The 21,321-nt window shown below is 50.6% G+C and overlaps 1 pseudogene; it reads right to left on the minus strand.

The window, feature by feature from the left end:
- Nucleotides 1-1,853: 1,853 nt before the first annotated feature.
- Nucleotides 1,854-19,923, minus strand: LOC143388739 (interleukin-5 receptor subunit alpha-like; annotated as a pseudogene).
- Nucleotides 19,924-21,321: the final 1,398 nt, after the last annotated feature.

The following is a 21,321-nucleotide window of genomic DNA, read 5'->3' on the forward strand; positions in this document are numbered from 1 at the left end:
AAGGTGGTTATGGGGCTGGGGGGGCTGCCAGGGTGGGGGGGAGCGGGGGGCAGGTCCTTGTGACTTCACCAGGAAGAATTTGAGTGAAACGCATGATAGTAAACAAAACGTTTAATAGAGAGAGTGAAAGGAGAGGGTTATGTCCAGCACCAACTGCCTCAAATTGAGGACGGTGGGGTGCTCGCAGGTCTGAGTCCTGTGTTCTTCCTGCCTTGATTTGCCCGTCTCCCCTAAACCATACCCTTTGGCGAGGCCCCAGCCACTTCCTCTGTGAGGGCCTGAACCCAGGGTGGTTAGGACATGGTTGGTCGCAAGAGATAACGACATCACTTATCTGAAAACCACTGCATCCCCTGAGGAGCTGTAGCTGGGCTCTGGATGTAGGAGACCCCACGTGTCTGACACTCACCTGTTTTAGTGAGGGCCCCGGGACTTTATCAATCCCCTCGAGGGGTCCCAGTTCTCTGCAGCCTTGGGAAGGCTGGGCACTGCGGCTCTCATGTCCCAGCGCCTGCCTGTTCAGAGAAGGTCCCCCACAGCTTCAGTTGTCTGGCTCCTGGGTGCTTCTGGGTGCACAGGCCTGAAGTCCACATTCAACGTGGGTGAGGCACAGAGTCACCCAGGGCAGCGAATCTCCCAAATGTGATCCCAAGACCCACAGCACGAGGGACACCGGGGAGCTGGTGGGCAGTGCAAATTGTCAGAGCCTGTCCCAGACCTCTTCCTTCAGACCTGAGGATGGGACCTGGTCATCAGGATTTTAATGTCCCTCCAGGTGACTCTGATGCTTTATTTATTTACATATTGTGGTACTAGCCATTGAACCCAGGGGCGCTCTACCATGGAGCCACATCCCCGGCCCTTTTTATTTTCAGACGAGGTCTCCCTGATTGCTGAGGCTGGCCTTGAACTCGCGATCCTCCTGCCTCAGCCTCCCGAGTCCATGGGATGACAGGTGTACACCACGGTGCCCAGCTGACGCTTGCTTACAACTCCTGATCTAAGGTGTTTATTAAAAATAGTTTTCTGGACACATTCCAGGGATCCTGGGTCAGATGGCGGGGGGCAAACCCTTGGTAAATGACTACAGCATAACCCTAGGCTCGGCCTTCCTGCTCCCTACAGCAGGTCTCATCTCCCCCCACCCCATGGGCTCTTCCTGGGGTCACCTGAACCTGGCATTCACCTCCTCACTATGCCATTTTTCTGCCTAAGGGCCTCTCTGAACCTCGGTGAGTGCCTCTGTTGAATGGGGCATTGATAAGGTGACTAGAGGCCAAGTAGGCTTGCCAAGGTGACAGAGATACTTCCTTGATATTTCCAGAATATTAATGCTACCTTCAAGAGCAGGGTGATGTTTTCACATCAGTTTGCCTCAAAGGATGGTCCCTGGATCAGGCCGCTGGGGCTTGAGACAGTCTGTTTGGTTCTGTCTCTCACCACACATGCTGGCTCCTTGAGCAAAAGGGATTCTAGAACTCCAAGAAAAAATCCCTCAAGAATGGGCAGCTCCTGACTGCTATGGGAAAGACAGTTCTCTGAATCCGGATTCGTGATTTTCTGTAGGCCGGTGTACTCTGCTTTCTTTCTGAGATTTTTCAGCTGAGTGTTGTTATTTTCTTTTGAGGCAAGGTCTCGCTAAGTTGCTTCGGGCCTCGCTTAGTTTCGGAGGCTGGCCTCAAGCTTGGATCCTCCTGCCTCAGCCTCCCAAGCCGCTGGGATTAGAGGCGTGCGCCCCTTTCGCCCTGCTGAGGGCTCCTTAAATGTTGACCACGTCTTCGCGGAAGAAGCAGCCGTCCCTGTTCTCATGGCCCAGAATGTGATGCAAGTCCTTCCAAGAAGGCTCCAAGGCATCAGAACACGGAATTTTCCAAGACCTCACATCCAAGCCCTTCCACGAAACTTATGACTTCCGTCTCTGTGGCACTGGAACCTGCTTTCTGCAAAAGGAGGAGAAACGCCTCATCTTTCCAAACTCTTCATGATTCAAGTGATTTTAAAAAATAAAAATAGAGTGACTGTTGAAGAAACAAAGTAGGAAGAAGAGTAAAATAAAACCTACCCGTCACCCACCTCTGTCTCTCCTAAAGCGTTTGATATGCATCAAGCATTCTGTACATTTTTTGTGACTAAGTCATAGGGCTGCCCAGTTTTCCTTATTTTTGGTGCTGGGGATCGAACCCCAAGTCTCATCCTCGCTAAGCATGCAGTGTATACCCCAGCCATCCAGAGGTTTTGCAAATTTCTTTCTTCCTCTGTAACATAATGTGCTATTTTAAATATGGATATATGTTCTTTGGTTTTGTGATCGCTCATTTTCTTCCACTGTCCGTTACAATATTCCCCTCAATTTGGACATTTGATATGCACAGTTTGGGCTCCAACATTATGCAGATAATTGGAAAGTCTGGAACCTTCTAAGAGTGGATGGCCCTCTCCTCCTCCTCTTACCCCACATACAGCCTCCCCTAATTTAAAGGTTTACAGTTGAGCTCGCTCAGGGAGCAACTCCCTGGTTAGATAGAAAGCAGACTCCAATAAATTAAAAGCTCACCATAATTTTGTCTGTCTGTCTGTCTATTTTCTTAAATAAGTGCCCCCTGATTTTTTCACCTTGTAAGGGCACCTGATCTCCTTGCTTCACTGTCTCTTGAATGTTCCCGTTTCTAAATGAGGTCTGAGCAAGCCCTTGCTTAACCAGGGCTGTGAGGTGGCAGAGATCCCCCAAGTTCCCAGTCGTTGGGCACCCAGAACCGAGCTCTGTGCCAGGTACCATCGTCGGTCCTCTAGAATCCCTGAATCCTGCATCTGCAGGTCCAACCAACTCCAGAACAAAAATATTTGAGAAAAATTTTTAAAAAACAACCTGCATCTGTCCTGAACCTGTATGAACTTGGCTTTCTTTGTCATTTCTCCCTGAAGAGCGCAGTGAGACCGTTTTCTACCCAGCAGTTGCACAAGATCAGGCATTAGGCTTGAAAGGATGCGCACAGGTTCTGTGCAAATACCGCCCCCTTTTATATAAAGGATTTGAACATCTGTGGCTTCTGCAATCCACAGTGAGCCTTGGAGCAAATGCCCCGCGGACACAGAGGGACAGCAGCAGAATTGAAAGTAGAGGGTTTCCTTCTCACTAGCCGGTCACTTCTTGGTGGTCACTGCCAGTAACGCTGGTGGGTCCCCTTGTTCTTGTAGCAGAGGCCCCAAGAGTAGGACAGAGGGCTTTTGCCTTTGGAGATAGAGGTTGGGTCCCTGCCAGGTGTCATTTAGCTGTGGCCAGCCCCATGAGCACTGTGGTTAGGAATGTAGGCCACAGGGCTGATCGCACCAGACCACACCATTCTCTCTCTTTCTCTCTCTTCCTCTTGAAAACAGACAGGGAGGTCAATGGAGTCAAAGATAGAGTGCAACCGTGTAATAGAAAAGTGATTCACCACAAAGATGCCGAGATAACTTCACCTGGGGAAAGGAGGTGTCCATCTGAAGATTATGGGCTGAGGTTGTGGCTCAGCGGTACAGAGCTTGCCTGGGCAGGCCAGGGCGCTCATCATGGGTGGGACCTTAGTGAGACAGCAGTGAACATGTCCAACCCAAATCAGCCAAACAAGACCATTCCAATGACCATCCCCTGGCCTCCTGGGGGAAACCCCTGCCTTATCATATAGAAAGCCAAGAGCTCAGCGGTGGTTCCCCAGGGGCTGCACCCTGGGTGCTCACGATGCCTCTCGAGACCTTCAGGCTTACCTCACAGTGAGCGGTCAACAGGAGATCTTTGATGTGACTTTTCGGGGCTGGAACAGGTGGAAACAACCTGGCCCACAAGTGACATCTGAAAACAGAATAAAGGAAGGAGCCAGTGAGCACGGGTGTCTCTCTTGTCCCTCCATATCTACTCTGAGAGTTGACCTCGTCAGTCCCAGGACTGGATGATGGATCAACTCAAAATCCAGGGTGGGCTGACCCAGGACGGGCACGGTGGTGAACACCTGTGATCCCAGAAGCTCGGAAGGCTGAGGCAGGAGGATCGAGAGTTCCAAGCCAGCCTCCACCAAAGTCAGGCCCTCAGCACCTCAGTGAGACCCTGTCTCTAAATAAAATATTCAAAGGGCTGGGGAGGGGGCTCATGGGTTAAGTGTCCCTGGGTTCAATCCCTAGTATGAAAAAATACCAAAAATTTGCCGATCCAGACTTCCAGAGGAGAGGGGACATGGGTGCATGTCGCTAGGCTGGGTCCTAACACTGTGTCCTTCATATCTAGCATGTTCCCTGCGATGCTCACGCCCGGACATGGCTTGCTTGCTTTTCCCTTCCTGTGACTGCCATTCACCTGGCCCCAGCCCAGAGACGCCATTTGGATAGAACATTTAGGACAGTAAAGCTGTTTCACATGAAGTTCATTTTCCGAGTTATGAAAGGGCTGAGACAGAACATGCCATCAAGCCTCGGAAGGGTACTGTATCCTACAGAGTGCTACCAGGGATGGAGGGGGGTCTGGAGCCATTTGCAAGTTGCTGGGTCTGCATGGCATTTCCAGGATCTGTGTTGGACCTAAGAGCCACCAGCCCCTCGGGGCCAGGTGGTGGAAGGAAGCACTTCACCGTTGAGGCGTATGCCATAGAAATGGTAGGTATTTGGTGCTCCATTCCTTGGAGAAAAGTAATAGGTGATTGGTGAGAGCATTTGAATACCTATATATGAGTATGGTTAGCACTCTGTTTCATTGCACCTGTGTTGATTTCATTGCAGAATTGAAAATTTGGGACTTGGTGGGTTATCAAAGACCCATAGCAAAAAAATAAAAATAAATAAAATAAAAGCCCAGTTAGCACTGAATGGGAAGGCTAGAACACCCAGGTCAAAAGCTTCACAGAAATGAGGAGGTCATTGAGGAATCTGAGAGTGTGGGCAGTGGCCAAGGGCCACGAGGTGTTCTGTCCAGCGTCTGAGCGAGGCCTGCTGATGCGTCTCGCTATCTATTTGGTCTCTGCTGACCTCAGAAAGGTCACCCAGAAACAAAAAGAAATACTATCAATTCGACCTGATAGCTAACACCCTGTGTCTGATGGATGCAGAGACAGAAGACCTACATCCTGCAGAGCAGCGGGCAGATCAACACAGCGAAGCAGGCGGTCACCATGAGCAGGATGAGGAGCCATTCCATCAGGGGCTTCCGCATCTCGCTTCCTGGTGGAGGGGAAAAAGAGAGAAAGATCCGAGTTAGGGATCAGAGGTAGATAGGAGGAAGGTTGAGGCTTGGGGCATCAGGAAGCTGGGGTGTGAGTGGTAAAGTGGTGGGTAATGCTGGGCAGGTGGCTTCACCTTCCTGAGACTGAGATGATCATAGTCCTGCAGTGGCCAAGAGGGTGAAATGAAATGAAATAGCAGTGAGGCCACTTTTAATCGCAATGCATTATTGATTCATTCGGCAAGGACTTGCGGAGTCCCATCCGCCTGCACCTGGAACCCATCCACTCGAGGAGTCAGATTTTTTTGATGGAAAAGCCCACAATTAGTTCACAATTAGCAAACTCATTGTAAAAGCATTTTTTACAAAGTCGAAAACAGAACTTGTGGAGGGAGTAAGAGAGCATATTTGTAGTTGACACAGTGGTCTCAGACTCGGCTGTAAGTGCTTTATGATCTAGATTCCCCTCAAAGCCTCCTTTACCCATATTCCCACTTCACAGATAGGAGAGCAGACGGAAATGACCATTGGTCCGTGCAGTAAGCATTTGGCGTGCATCTTAGTCTCCATCTAAATGTGTTCCTAATCCACATTCCAGGGACAGACACTTGGGGGTTTCAATGATAGCTTTGGGGTGTGTGAATCTTTTTTTTTTTTTTTTTTGGTAAGGTACTGGGAATGTGTTCAAGAAAAACCCAAGGCCATTCTCTAAGTGGTATTTAAAGAATCGATGTCCTTAGTCGATGTGGTGGGTGGTGCACACCTGTGTCTAAGGGACTGAGGAAGGAGGATTTTGAGTTTGAGGGCAGTCTCAGTGACTTAGCAAGATTCTGTCTTAGGGGAAAAAAAAAGACTGGGCATATGCACAGCTCAGCCATGGAGCAGCCCTGGGTTCAATTTCCAGTACAAACAACAAAGGCAGCAGAGGGGTGTGCATGGTTGCTAAAATGCCTCTATGAACCCTGAGTTAGGTCCCTGAACACAGCAGGTTCCTTTCTGTGGCAACGACCTCTCCTTCATCATCCATCCATTTAACAAGGATTTAGGAGCCTCCTTAGATGTCTGGGGCACTGTCCAAGGTCCTGGGACACAGTGGTGAAGAGAACAGGTGGAAAAAACTGCAGGAGGTCAATAACAACACAGGATATTGGGATACCTGAGCCCAGGTGTGGTGGGGTTCTGAGTGCCCGGGGAGAAGAAGCCTCCAATCCTCAGTTTGCCCTTGACTTGGTCTATAAAATGTGAAATGCATGTACAGGCGGAGAGTTCCAGGCTGTGTAAATAGACTAAGACTTCCCAAAACCCCAGATGACTTAAAACCAGAAAGAAAAACAAAAAAGAAAAAAAAAATCAAGGACCAAGAGAGAGAAGTGTCTTTAGATTGGGCGCCCATGACTCCTCGCCACCTCATCTCTTGCTTTGAGGGTTTCTGGGGACTCCGATTAAGGTTCCTCTTGTACTTCCCCAAAGCGCCGATCTCTTACCTTCTGCTTTCGGATATTCACAGAGGTCCTGTCTTGAAGAAGCCGTGGTTTGGCTTGGCCACGTCCTCAAACCTATCATGCCTCTTCCTTCCTTTTCCAGCCCGAGTTCCTAGACTAAAGGATTTGGGCTGCCTCATTTGCCCAAACCAATCCCTGGTGATGTCTTCAAAGCCAAAGCCAAAGGATTCTTGAATATTTTTCTCCCAAGTCAAGTCTTCGTAACCTCCTTTCTGGATTTCAGTCTGTCAAAGGTCGAGTCCTCCTTGAAACACAACTGTGGGTTCTGCTACCCAAATGTTCCTTCTCCCTCTTTGTAATTTCAGCTGGCCCTCTCTGCTCATCCCGTGACCCCTGGATATTTGCAACTATTACCTTATCTTTTATCTTATCTTTTAATTTAAGTCTTCTCCCAGGCCTTTCCTCTTGACCCTGCAGGATGCACAGTTCCATGTCTAGATCAAAAAGTGCCTATAAACCAGGTTTGGTGGCACATGCCTCTCATCCCAGCGGCTCAGGAGGCTGAGGCACGAGAATCGTGAGTTCAAAGCCAGCCTCAGCAAAAACGAGGTGCTAAACAACACTCAGTGAGACCCTGTCTCTAAATAAAATATGACATAGGGCTGGGGATGTGGCTCGGTAGTCGAGTGCCCCCAAGTTCAATCCCTGATACCTCCCAAAAAATAAATAAATAAAATAAAACCTCCCATACATGAAATTCACTTGAGTGTTTTTGCAAAGCTGAGAACAGCCCAACCCAAGTTTGCATCAAAAAATAAAATAAAATAGGGTAAGAAAGAGTAAAGGAAGATTGGATTTTGTAGAGGGGAGTCAGGGGAGGGGTCAGGCGGTGGGGGTGGGAAGGATGGTGGGATGAGACAGACATCTTTACCCTACATACACATGATCACAGACTGGTAGAACTCTGCACCATGTACAGCCAGAGGAATGAGAAGTTATGCTCCATTTGTATACAATGTGTCAAAATGCATTCTACTGTCAAGTGTAACTACTTAGAACAAATAAAAAAAGATAGCCATCCTGTTGGGGAAAAAAAAAAAGCTTTCATTTTGAAATGTTCTGTGTGCATTAGCCTTGGTTTTTAAAATTAGGGAGAACACTCTCGGAGAGGCTCGACCTTTTATTTTTCCAAATCTCACCCATGCTCATCAGTGGTAGGATTCAGTTCTGCAGATGAAGCGCCCCAATGACCCCAAGCTTGACCACACTTGCTCATAGCTAAAGAGCAACTGGGGTGAATTCACAGCGTCACCTCCAATACTGTCTCACTCCTTGTCCCACTCTTCTTGTCTGAAAAAAGGAATTCGGCTTCCACCTTGTTCCCTCAACATAAACCATCCCCCTCTCTTGCTCATTAGGCAAGAACCCTAATGAGTCTATCCAGAGATGCTGGACTCGTCAGCGCGGATGCGAGTTCTGTACCGAGTCTGTCAATCCAGAAGAAAGGTAGCCTGTTTACAACTAGGTTCAGCGGACAGAGAAAGTTGGGGGTCCTATAGAAAGAAGAAGCAGTGTTGTAAATATTATCAGGCTCACACACACACACACGGCCACATATGTGGCTCACATTGTGTAACACCCACTAGCCAAGTCCTGATAATAGCACTGTTGTTTTGTGAGCATGATTACAAAGATCTTTTCAGTTAAACCACTCTCGGGTTATTGAGTTCAGCTATCCCTTTGATAAGCAAAGATTCTCCCCTTATTTGCAAAGAGATCGAGGCCCCTGATTTCATTTCATTCCATCAGAAAAGAACAATGTTATCCATGTACGTTAAGGTACCATGTGTGAGTGCTTGGGGGGAGTTTGGCAAGGGGGTTATGGCCGCTGGCCTGATTCCAGCAGGGTCTACTCACATGCAGCCGGGAAAGGACATAACCAAGAACACAACCAGGTCAGCTTCCTTGCAAAGACCAAATATGTTGGCAGGTACAGTTAGTGCAGGAAGAGCACTCACCATCTGACTTGTCAATCACCTGCTATTTCCAGTTATTTCCTAATGAACAAAGAATTGAGAGTCAGGGGCTATAAATAAGTGAGTTAACTATAAATAAATGAACTGGGCACGTCTTATGGTGTTGCTGAGGGAGAATAAGGAGAGCAGGCCCCACCAATGGTATAGCTATGCTGGTCATGAGGATGAAGGATTTCAGCAGCCTAAGAGTTGGGAGAGCCCTTCGAACATGTCACGAGAGAATAGATGTCTGCAGAGAAGGTTCCAGGAAGTTCCCAGAGGAGACAGGAGCTCAACTCAATACCAGCAGGGTTCTCGACATAAGTGACAGGAGAGAATTTCTGTGCAAGCCACACAAAGGCACAGAAAGGTTCATTTAGGAAGGTTGATGCACATGGAGGGGAGAATATGCACTGTCTCAAGAACGAGAGGCCCTGGTTTGGGCTGGGCACTCCATATTTATCAAAGGGCTCTATCAGGGCAGGACAGGAGGTGGGTTCAGGACGGAGCTGCACAATTTCATACCCATTTTCCCTGCATTTGCCTATTTACCTCCATTTACAAGGGCCCAGGCCCAGATTGACAGGCAGCTAAGTTTTCTTCATCTCAGTGGCTTTTGAGTGTTTCCTTGAGGATCCAGTGTTTCTCTTTATCCTACATCTCACATCCTTACTTGGAATTTTGGAGTCTTTGGCCTTGTAGATCTTTTTTCTTTAAAGAACTATTTCATGCACACGTTCCTGGGTTCAGTCCCAGAACTGTTCACAATTTCCAGGTAACTTGAATCTTTTCTCTAAAGAATCTTTACTCTTCCCTCCCCTGAAATCGCAGCCACAGATGCTTCTTTTTAAAAAGTCGCTGGGCAGTGCCTTGTGTTGATGTCAAGATGAGTTCCAGAAAGAGGGAGTTGCACAGCCTGTCCTGAGGGGCATCAGCCCTCGGGATTGACCATTTGGTTCCTGGACACTCTGCACACGTGGCCAACTTAGAGCATTTGGGAACCCCAACTTGGAGCATTTGGGGAACCCTGCTGTCTGGGTTTCTGGGGACCTCGATCTCCTGTATTTTTGACATCTCAACTTTGCAGATGATCCAAAGGGTGGAAATTCTATTGTTCTGTGGCCTGGGGGTGGATGTGGGGTGGGATGGCATCCAGGGGCCAGGAAGTCCCCAGGGTTGGACTAGTGAGTGCCAGCTCTGCTCCTGGCTGGTGCGGGACCTGGTGAAGCCACTTGTGACTGGACGCTGCAGCCCCTTTTGCCCTGCAAGTCCCTCTTGCTCACTTGGTTCTAGAGACGTTCAGTAGGCCCCAAGAGGGCTGAGTCATGGACAGAATTCAATGTGCTCATCCGGGATGCTGGGTTCAACCAGCTTTCCTTGGTGGAAGGGCGAAGCTGTGGTGGCTCTCAGGAGATCCTGGGTTCCCAGTGCAAGGCGCAAGGTGACCCCGAGGTGCCTGGGCTCTCCAGTGCAGCATGGGCCCCAGCTGGAGCCCCCCAAAAAGACAACAGGAGTGAGCAGAGGGTGGAGGTCACCACCCCCAAAAGGCACACAGTCCTGTTCACCTGGAGAAATGGCTCAGGTGAAGTGAAATCTGGAGAAGTGATGGCGACTGGAGCCTGGGGCCTTTACAAAGGGCTGGAGAGCCCCTGTATGAGTTACCCCCCAGGAAGCCTAGGCTTGGGGCCATTTCTTTCTCTGTAGGCAAAGGCCTCGCGGCAGCGAGGGCATCACACCTTCTGCAGGTCCTGAACCTGCAGCTCCCTTCCCTGTGGGATCAGCTGATGTATCGCCTCTGCCAATCCCCAAAGGCAGCTGCAGGGGTGCGATCATCAAACCAAAGTGACAGCAAGGGTGCAGGGGTTCCATCCAGGTTTCACCTTTTGCTTTGGAGGTGGCCAAGCAGGGTATCAGTCTATCTCTCACTTTGCAAAATGGAGATGGGGGGTGGATGTGTGTAAAGGGCTTGGCACGGAACCCACGTAGTAGATGCTCAATGCCCAGGCAGCATTCAAGCCTCAAGGCAAATCCTTGGAGCATGACCTAAATCGGAGTGTTGTCAGAATCCTCAACAAAAATGCACAGCAGATGGGAGGCGAGGATGGTCTTATCCTGCAGGGATCTGCATTCAAATGAACGTGGAGGAGAACTGGAGAGGAACAGGTGGGTCAGAGGAGCCGGAAGAGGTCCAGGAACTTGGCCCTGCTGCTTGGCAGGACGGAGGCTGAGCAGATCAAGAGCTGGGAGGATCCCGAGTTCAGAGCCAGCCTCAGCAACTTAGTGAGGCCCCAAGCAACTCAGCAAGATCCCTGTATCTAAATAAAATATAATAAAGGGCTGGGGAGGGGGCTCCGTGGTTAAGCACCCCTGGGTTCCATCCTTAGTACCAAAAAATAAAAAATAAAAAAAATCACAGGTAGCCCCCCACACACACTGTAGTGAACAAATGGTGGGGCTGCCATGCGGGGGTCTACCCAGCCTGGAAACCACAGGAGCCTGGGGAAAGGAAGTGGCCTCACCAGACCCAGCCCAGCCAACATCCCCCACTTGCAGTACCCAGAGTCCCCCGTGAGGCCATGAAATACATCTCCTCGGCTTTACTGTGCCTGGCACCCAGGTCCTGGAGCTGCCGTCCTCGTCCCCCCGCCTGTTGATCTGCACCAGCCCTTGCCTCTGCAGTTGTCACACTGTGGTGCCAACAGGAGAGGGGAAGCCGAAGGGACCCAGGGCAGGAGGGCCCCTCTTGGCCTCCTCCTGGCCTTTCCCCCCAAATTCTACAAACTCAACATCTGCCGTAAGACCTGGGGACCTCTGAATTGACACAGTGACAAGACACTGCTGGAAAAGTGAAAGCAGGTGACCCCAGGACAACGTGAAAATGCCCCTGGGGCTGAGACAGTCTAACCTCGTCTTCATGAAAGGGGTGGCTGTCGGTGAAATGGGTGAGATGCTACCCATCCAAGAGGGACACCTGGGGGTGGGGTGCAGGGGGCAGGGACTCGTAATGAGCTGAGATCTGCACTAGCCAGCCGTTGCCTAGGACCAGGACGTAATGGCAAGAGGGCCCTAAAGTGGCCAGTGAGGGACAAATTCAAAACCAGCTTAAAATGAACCCTCCGTCCGGATCCCCTTCGCCGCTCAGCAGATTCAAGGAGGGGTGATGCGGGGGCGGAGAAACAGGATTGGTGACAGGGGGAAGGGACTCTGAGTCACAGCTGAGGACACAGGCCAAGAGGGGTTAGGTTGGACGGGCTGAGTCCCCACTCGGTCCTCTCTAATGATCTCCATGCCCTCGGATCAACATTCATCCTCAGAATCCTCCTGAACACTGTACCTAGGCAGCCTCTGAGTACCTGCTTCACCGTATTATCTTTGGTCCCTTCTAACTTGGGTGGGAGATCTGGACATGGTCAGAGCCCTGGCTAACACCTAGATGGCCCACGCTCTGGTCAACTGGGATGACAGCTTCACATCGCACCCCTTCCCAAATCCTAAGTGGATTCTTAGCCACCACCTTGCTCTTGGTCTCTAGCATGGTGCTTTGAAATTCCTTGGGCAGCATTCAAAATAAAATCTAAGAGGGCTGGGGAAGGAGCTCACATCTGTCTGTCTGTCTGCAACAGCCTACGTGGTGGTGTTAGGAAGGTGCTTAGAAATATCAATGGGGCCAACGAGCTTGGTGCCCGTGGGAAGTCGCAGAAAACACTTTAAAAATGGAAACCTTGTGAATTCGAGGAATAAAAATGAAGCCCCCACCCCAGGCATCTGACAAAATGAATCATCTTGTTCAAAAGCCTTGCTGAGGCGTGGTTCTTCTGTGTGTTTCTTTTTCAGGCCCCACAGTGAGTTTTTTATCTGGGGACACGAAGCAGGGTGGAGGGAAGTCCCTTTTGCACTGGGGTCAGCGTAGGTAGGTCAACCTGGGGGCACAGAGAGGGGGGTGCTGAGGCTCAGCAGAACCCTGCAGCAGGTGATGTGGTGTGTTCTCAGTTCCTCTTACCCCACTTTCAGTTCCCTCTCCTCTGGAAGGCTCCTGCTTGCTCTCCGAGCCCTCTAGTGATGTCAGGGCCACAACATAAGGCCATGTGTGCTGCGCACTGCACAATTTTTATGGGATCCAGGCTCCTCTGACTCTAAACAGTGTTCCCCTTCCCTGGTCTTCCGTGGAAGTCTACCTGATAGGCCTCAGGTCTGACTCCCATTCTCAGGGTCTAATGGGTCACTGCCTCAAGGGCACTCTGTAGTGAAGTGAATGGAATACAGAGCAGATTTTGGGGGGGCAGGGTGGAGGGGTAACCAGGAATTGAACTCCGAGGTGCTTAACCACTGAGCCACATCCCCAGCCGCAACCCCCACCATTTTTTTTCTTAATTTGAGACAATGTCTCACTAAGTTGCTTAGGGCTGCTAAATTGCTGAAGCTGGCCTTGAACTTGTGATCCTCCTGCCTCAGCCTCTTGAACCAGAGGGATGACAGACATGTACCACCATCTGTAAAAATCTACATAGTATTTTTTTTTTTGCCATTCCCAAAAGAAATCTTAAATCCACTCTTCCAGCAGCCATGCCACACCATGACCAGCCATGACCACGGAGTTAGCCACCAAGATCTCTTACACGGGTCTTTCACTTCCACAGCACCTGGCGCCTTGTAGGATATTGACACCCCACACCAGGGGTCTAAGAGATGGGGTGCTTGCACCAGCCTAGGGATGAGCCCCATTTCTTCCTGCCACTTGCAAGTGACCTAAATTTTCTTGCAAAACAGGTTGGTGCAGGGAATTAATTGAGATAATGCAAGAGAGTCATTTAGCACTGTGTCTGGCAAATAACCTCCCATACCTGTGGCCTGCTCTGGTTGCTGTATTTCACAAAACCCCAAGAGGCAGACAGGTTGGAGTTGCTTCCTGTTGTCCCGCAGAGAGACCAGTGTGTTCAAGGATACGTGTGTGCAGAGGTTGGGTGTTCAACCCCGGCATTCAGTGGGGCACTCCTGGGTTATTCCCACCCTCCCTGCTCCCGTAGACCCTCAACCAGGTTCATCACATAGATAGGTGGAGTCCACTCACTCCAGAACCCGGCTGTCCTGTGAGACATTACAGCTGCTTCTTAACTGGGAGGGCCTGGGAATGTGCACTTCATGCACAGCCACCATCTAATGTCTGTGACCTTTCAAAGACCCCACTAACAGAAAAGATGGTCATTTTTACTTGCCACAAAAACTAGCCAATTTGACCAGAGCAACACAGGTGCTCAAGAAATACCCAGAAATTCAGATCTTCTGTCCATGGGAGAGAAGGCTCAGGGAGGGATCTAGATTTTCTGAAGATCACTCAATTTCAGAGTCATTTTTGAAGAAAAAGAACTGCATTATAAATTCAGAATTAGGTATGGGAACATCACAGAGCTGGAGAACAGATGAGTGGTTGCTGGGAAAGGTGGAGGGAGACAGAGAGATTGGGTGCGGTTATAAAATTGGCAAGAGGAGCCTCTCCCAGGGGCATGCACCTTAATCACAGTGAGTCTGGAGGCTGAGGCAGGAGGATGGAAAGTTGGAGGCCAGCCTCAGCAACTTAATGATGCACTTAGCAACTTGGTGAAACTGTGCACCCAGATAAAATATAAAAAAGTGCTGGGGATGTGGCTCAGTGATTAAACACCCCTGAGTTTCATCCTCAGTACTAAAGAAAAATGGAGATGGGGGAACAGCATCAGGAATCCTAGAAATGCGCTGTCCTGTATCCTGACTAATGATACACTTTGGATCTCTGTAAAGATACATATTGACACTTGCAGTTCAACATGTGCTGAAATTGCATAGAACTGAACACATGAATGCATATAAAGCCAAGGGAATCTGAATAAGATAGGTGCAGTGTCATCCCTGATAATCTGACCATCATATGGTACTAAGTTTTTTTGCAGGACACTGTACTTGGGGTAAGCTTCGTAAAAGGCAGTTGAGCTCTTTTTTCTTTGAGCAGCTTGTAGATGTACACTTAGCTGAAAAAGTTCAAGCCTTTGGAGAGAAGGAGGAACAGAGGCTTCCAAGCAAGACAACAGGTAGGACTCACGAGAAGGGCTTGCTCTGGGGACCGGGTGGACACCCAGGCTTGGCTGGCTTCCTGGAAAAGCCACCTCTGATGGAACTATCGGTGGAGTCATAGGAGATGTGACCCAGCAGAGACGCAAAACCGTTCCAAGACACCCCACCCCAAGTTCTCAGAGACTCACCCACATAGATAGGTGGAGTCCACTCACTCCAGAGCCCGGCTGTCCTGCAGGCGGGACTCACGGCCGCCCTCACTTGAATGGAGTACTTGGAGAGATGGTCAATGACGGAGACAAATGCATTGGTTGTGATCCTTTCGATCTAAATGGGGGAAAAAAGTCTTGTAAGAATCTCAAAACCCATAAGGTATGTCGATGACCAGCTTGAGGGGTCCTGTAGAAATAAAGTGACCCAGTGTTCAGGAAGTCACTCAAAGACATCTGGCCATCCATGCTAAGTCCAGGAGCTCCCGTAGGGGCCCAATTGATGTTTCAGATGCAAAGACCAGAGGAGCCTCTACCAGTGTGAATAGGCTCCCTGGCCTTCTCCCTCTGCATCCTGAATCCTAAACAACGTCACAAGGGCTGCCCATTCTGGTGTCTGCAAACTCATCTGCCACCTGATTTTGAATGACCTACAAACTATGACCTGCTACGTTTTGGAGGTTTCTATGGAGAGGGGGTTTAGTACAGTGGATGGATCCCAGAGGTGATAGACAACCCAGCCATATCCCAGCATTTTTCAAAATTTTTAATGTTGAGACAGGGTCTTCCTAAGTTGCTTTAGGGTCTTGCTAATTTGCAGAGACTTAAACTTTCCATTCTCTAGCTTCGGGCTCCCAAACCCCTGGGCTTACAGGTGTGCACCACCTCACTCAGCGGCTTAGGTATTTTTCAGTGGCTGGAAAATCTCCAAAGAAGAGTCTTGTTTCATGATACATGAAAACCACATGAAATGGAAATTTTCGTGTCCACAGATAAAGCCGTATGGGAAGCAGTCTTACCCATTTGTTGACACTGTGGCCACTTTAATTCTGAGTAATTTTGATAGAAAAATGAATGGCCTGCAAAGCCTCTCACCATTTACCAAAAAAAAAAAAAAAAATTTGCAGGCAGGACAGGCTCAGCAAAAGCGAGGTGCTAAGCAACTCAGTGAGACCCTGTCTCTAAATAAAATGCAAAATAGGACTGGGGAGGTGCCTCAGTGGTCGAGTGCGCCTCAGTTCAATCCCTGGTACCCCACAAAAAATATATTGATGAAATCTCATTGCTCTGCATTTACTTTTTCTGTTATCAGTGAGACACGTGTTGGAAGCCTGCCACCCCTGTGTTTTGCTCTAGCTCGGTGACTGTGAGCAAGACTGTCTTTTTCCAGGTCTTGCCACTCCAAAAAGAATGGTAATTACCCAAGAGTTATTGTGAGGATAAGATAAAATTACAAAGCTTGACACGTAATCTATCCTCAAGAAATGTTGGCAGTTTAATGAGGTGGGAGGTTTTCATTTTTGTTTTATTATTTTTCTGAGATGGGATCAACTTACATTGCCTAGGCTGGCCTCGAAGTTGCGATCCTCCTGCCTCAGCCTCCCAAGTAGCCAGAATGACAGGCACATGCCATTGTACCCCGTATGTGTTTTTTAAAACTGCGGTAAGATACATTCAATATAAAATTGACCATCTGCTGCATTTTTAAGTGTACAGATCAGCAGTTTTAAATACAGTCCATCTTCCCATGCTTCTCATCTTGCAAAACTGGCCCTCTGGGCTGGGATGTAGCTCCGTGCACAAGCTCAGGTTGAATCATGAGCAATAGCTCTGGTTTGTTCTGAGAACTTGAGTGCTCAGGAGGCTGAGGCCGGAGGATACCAAGTTCAAGACCAGCCTCAGCAACTTAGCAAGACCCTAAGCAACTTGGTGAGACTTTGCCTCTAAATAAAATATTAAAAAGGGCTGGGGATATGGCTCAGTGGTTAAGCACCCTGGGTTCAATCCCTAGTGCCCCCCCAAAAATAAAAATTAACAAGTAAATAAACCCAGGCTGTGTGACACCTTCCACTGTATGTACACACCACATCTTGGGTGTGTTGTCATCCATCGATGGCACCTGGGCTGCCTGTAGCTTTGGGCTGAGATGGGATCTAACACAGCCAAAACCATGGCTCTAGGTCTTGGAACACTGACGTTTCTGCTTTCAACCGAGCCATGACATTTTACATTTTCCCTACACCAGTACCCATGAGGTTTCATCTGACCCCGGGGATTATTTTCATCCATAAGAAGAACAAAAGGCTTGTAAGGTTTGGTTGATTTCCATAACACCTGGGTAGATGTATTTGACCTTGTTCATATCCAGCTATAACCAGAGCAGCCAATGGAGAAAAAAAAAATTGTTCAATGTTTATACAATGAATATTTGTTATGGACTTCTGGGACCCTCTGAGGAATTACCTGCAAATAATTCTTCTTTGTGTTGTGTATCTTCACTTCATAATCAAAGCAGTGCTGTGGAAAGGCGGAAATGGGTTTGTCCCATCGGATGGAGAGACCTGGATCTGGGCTGTGACATTGGTTGGCGGATTCTCTCGAGCTGGTTAGAGAAGGAGAGGTCAGTGACATGAGTTGGTGATCAGGGCCAATTGACTCCAATCCACCCACACCTTTCCAGGCATTCAAGATTTACCAGTAGATCTTTCTTTTTTTGTGGGGACTGAACTCAGGGGCACTCGACCACTGAGCCCTGAGCCACCTCCCCAGCCCTATTTTGTGTTTTATTTAGAGACAGGGTCTCACTGAGTTACTTAGCGCCTTGCTTTTGCTGAGGCTGGCTTTGAACTTGTGATCCTCCTGCCTCAGCCTCCTGAGCTGCTAGGATGACAGGCATGCACCACTGCACCCGGCTTTATCATTAGATCTGAATCAGCTCATCTCAAGCCACAGGAAGATTGTGACTTCCTTAGGACTCCTGCATTGTAGTGGTGTGAAAAAGAGACCCTTCTTGTAAACTGAAGAGATTGCGACTGACAGAATTGCTTGGATGGCTGGATGCCTGTGATCCCAACAGCTTGGGAGGCTGAGGCAGGAGGATCACAAGTTCAAAGGTAGCTTCAGCAAAAGCGAGGCCCTAAGCAACTCAGCAAGAACCATCTCTAAATAAAATACAACAAAGGGCTGGGGATGAGACTCAGTGGTCAAGTGCACCTCAGTTCAGTCCCCAGTACCAAAAAAAAAAAAGAATTACATGGATGAATTCCCCCCACCAATGCCCTGGCTCAGGGCATGACTCCATTGTAAGGTCCCTGGAAATAAAGTACTTCCACATGCACATCCTTGTCCCAGATTCTAGGACTGAGATCTCACAATGAACAGATCATAGAGACACACTCAGAATGGGATCTGATGGCTTCAAAGTCAGCCCTTCCCTAAAGCAGAACGTTCTCAACCAAGAAACTGCTTCATTCTTTTAGCAATCCCAGGACTTGGTCATAAAATAAATTCCTGCCGCCTGCACCAGCTCAGAACCATTTTCCCATTATCGTTTGCTTTTTAGGTCTCTGTCGGAATCTTTTATTGCCTATTTTCATAAAAGGGACGTTTGGGGGGTTGCACAGGAAATGTACCATTGAAGGGAATAGCAAAGGGTCCGATTCTGGGGCCGGATTTAGGCTCCCGTTTGATGGCAGGTGTCTCACAACCAAATCCTGCCCTGTGAATAACAAGTCTGTGTCTTTATGGAACATTTATGCCAGGTAGAGTTCCAAATGAAAGATATGGAAATGACAACCCCCACACAGTGTGGCCTGGGGAGAGGGAAGGAGGAAGAAGGTGACCCATTGATATCATTGATCCTTTCCCAACACATCCTTTCCTAGTGACAGGAGAGTCCCTGGGAAGGAACCATCCATCAAGCCTAAAAAATGACATTCTTTGGGAAGGAGCCAAAACATGAATCCTTCTCCCCCAAATAAATCCTTTCCCAGTGACACTATAGTAGAACGCCATCCCCAGACCTTCTCTTCTCACAACCTGTCTCCTGAATGCCCAAACTGATACGTTCTGTTACAGTCTCTCATGCTTAAGTCATCTCCCAGTGTCACCTACATACGCATGAATTCCTCCTATAATTGGGGGCCATTTTTCTACCCAGAAAGTGAGCAGTGTGGTGCACGCCTGTCATCCCAGCAGCTGGGGAGGGTGAGGCAGGAGGATCTCAAGTTCAAACCCAGCCTCAGCAACCTGGTGAGGTGGTCCTAAGCCACTTACCAAGACCCTGTCTCACAATAAAAATAAAAGGGCTGGGGAGGTGGCTCAGTGATTAGCTAAACTCTGGGCTCCCACTACTGCTGCTCAGTGGATAGATAGCTCAGGACTCCTCCTGTGCTCCCGTCCCCGCCTGCCCTTGGGCACCTACATGGAGGAGCCCGAGATGGTAGTGGGGGTTCTGGGGTCTGTCAAAGAGCAAGACACGCTCAGTTCCCTGGACTCCCAGCTCTGGGGTCCCTTCTCTTCAGCTGTGCCTGTCTCTTTCTTAAATAAAACTCATTTTCTAAGCTTGGGGGCGTTTCCTCTTTAACACCAGGAAAACTAGGGCCTGATCCTCATCTCCAACAGGGTATTGACAGCATCTCCTGAGCAGTGTCTGGGAATGTGGTCAGACATCCTGCAACATCCAGGGCCAGTCCCCATAGCACAAAAGTCATGCAACCCAAATCTGCAGCAGTGTTCCCACTGAGCCACCTGCGACTGTCAGCAGCACAAACATAGTCCCACCCCTGCAGCGCTGAGACCCTGCCATGCAGTGATGTGGGCCACTCTGGGCAGAGTCTGTCTTACCGATGCCTTGCACCCCAAACAGCTGATCAAAGGGTCTGATGGCAGCTGTCCTGCTGGTGCTGTTAACGTGGACCGCCAGCCAGCCGTGCCCCTTGCTGCTGATGGATGACCTTGGGACCCAGCAGGCGGTATTTCTGCTGGTCGGGTCTTTACTGTATTCCTGATACTCCTCGGTCCAAGAGCCATACCTACAGTGGAACGCTCGTGAGTTTCCTAAAGGTCCAGAGGAGGTGACCCAATGTATCAGCTCCTAGGGCAGCACCTAGGAGGTATGGGGGTAAATGCAGTGACTTTGAGGTTATGATAATATTTGTGCTAGTGGTAAACTACATCACGGGATCACCCAGAACTGAGGCTGGTCACCCTGAAGCTAACCCAGTGGGCAATCTACCTACTCTCATAGCGTCCTTGAAATGCCCTTGGCGGCAGCAACATTTGGAGGCTTTCGCTTACAGCTAACAGGGAACAGCTCAGGGGGCTTCAGAGTCTCGCCCAACTTACCGCTAGAGTCAACAGAATTGAGCTGACTCCTGAGAGCAGAGTAGCCACCCATGGCTCCAGCCAAGAATTCCAACACTGACCTGGATGCGGACTTCCAGCAGTTCGCAATAGACGCCCTCAGCGGGCGTCCCCTGGCGGCTGCGCGGCGCTCCCACAGCCCTGAGCGGCGCTCCCAGGGTCCTCCGCGGCTCACAGGAAAGGCTGCGCACGCATGGCGTGCGGGGCGGAGCGTCTCGCAGCCAGATGGAGGGTAGCGTGCCGGGTTCGTCGTAGCCTTCCAGGCGAAGGGCAGACCCGAGGCGGTGAGGACATGGGTGCAGGAGCTGACAGGCAGTGCGGCCTGACAGGTAAGTGGGCTGCAGGAGAAGGGCCGCCCAGATGCCCCACCTCGTGCACACCAGCTTTCCGCGAGCCAGGGCTTCCCCTCCGCCGGTAGTGGGTGGGCGCTCGTGCGGTGGGCGCAGCTCGGCGCGGGGTTCCGGGTAGCCGGGCGGTGGGCGAGGAAACCTGCCCGGTGGGGCGCGAAGCCCGGGTCAGGCGGTCCGGCTGTGCGGGTGGCGCTGCGGTTGGACTGGGAAGACGCACCGCCCCCTTGACTCTGGGAGCCTGCACGCGCCGCAGGTGGCTGGCCCACGGTTGGTCCTTCCCGCGGCATTCGGGCCACGCGCCGCTCTGAGCGGTCAGTCGGGTCCTGTCCTGCCCTCGGGGAGCAGCCGCAGCAACCTTCGCCGGCCTCCCATTCCCCATTCCTCGCCGTCAGTTGGTGGAGGCAGGCGAGGGCACCGCAGGATGGGGGGGGGGCGGGGCGCCCGAGGTTCCCACCAGGAGTGCGGCGCTTCTCCGTGGAGAGCGCTCGGCGGGCTCCTGCCTCTAGGGCTCCGTGGCTCTCGGGAAACGAGGCGCAGTGGGCACGGCAGGACGGGCGTGGGGGGGCGGGGGGGGGCGGGGGGGCGGGGCGGCGTGTGGCCCGAGGTTCCCCCCAGAGTGCGGCGCTTCTCCGTGGAGAGCGCTCGGCCCGCTCCTGCCTCTAGGGCTCCCTGGCTCTCGGGAAAACGAGGCGCAGTGGGCACGGCAGGACGGGCGGCGGGGGGGGCGGGGGGGGGGCGCGGGGGGGGCGGGGGGGGTGGCATGGCGCCCGAGGTTTCCGCCCGGAGTGCGGCGCTTCTACGTGGAGAGCGCTCCGCCGGCTCCTGCCTCTAGGGCTCCGTGGCTCTCGGGAAACGAGGCGCAGTGGGCACAGCAGGACGGGCGCGGGGGGGGGGGGGGGGGGGGGGGGGGTTGCGCCCGAGGTTCCACCC

Source organism: Callospermophilus lateralis, unplaced genomic scaffold (assembly GCF_048772815.1).
Source record: "Callospermophilus lateralis isolate mCalLat2 unplaced genomic scaffold, mCalLat2.hap1 Scaffold_79, whole genome shotgun sequence".
In the NCBI taxonomy this organism is placed as follows: domain Eukaryota; kingdom Metazoa; phylum Chordata; class Mammalia; order Rodentia; family Sciuridae; genus Callospermophilus; species Callospermophilus lateralis.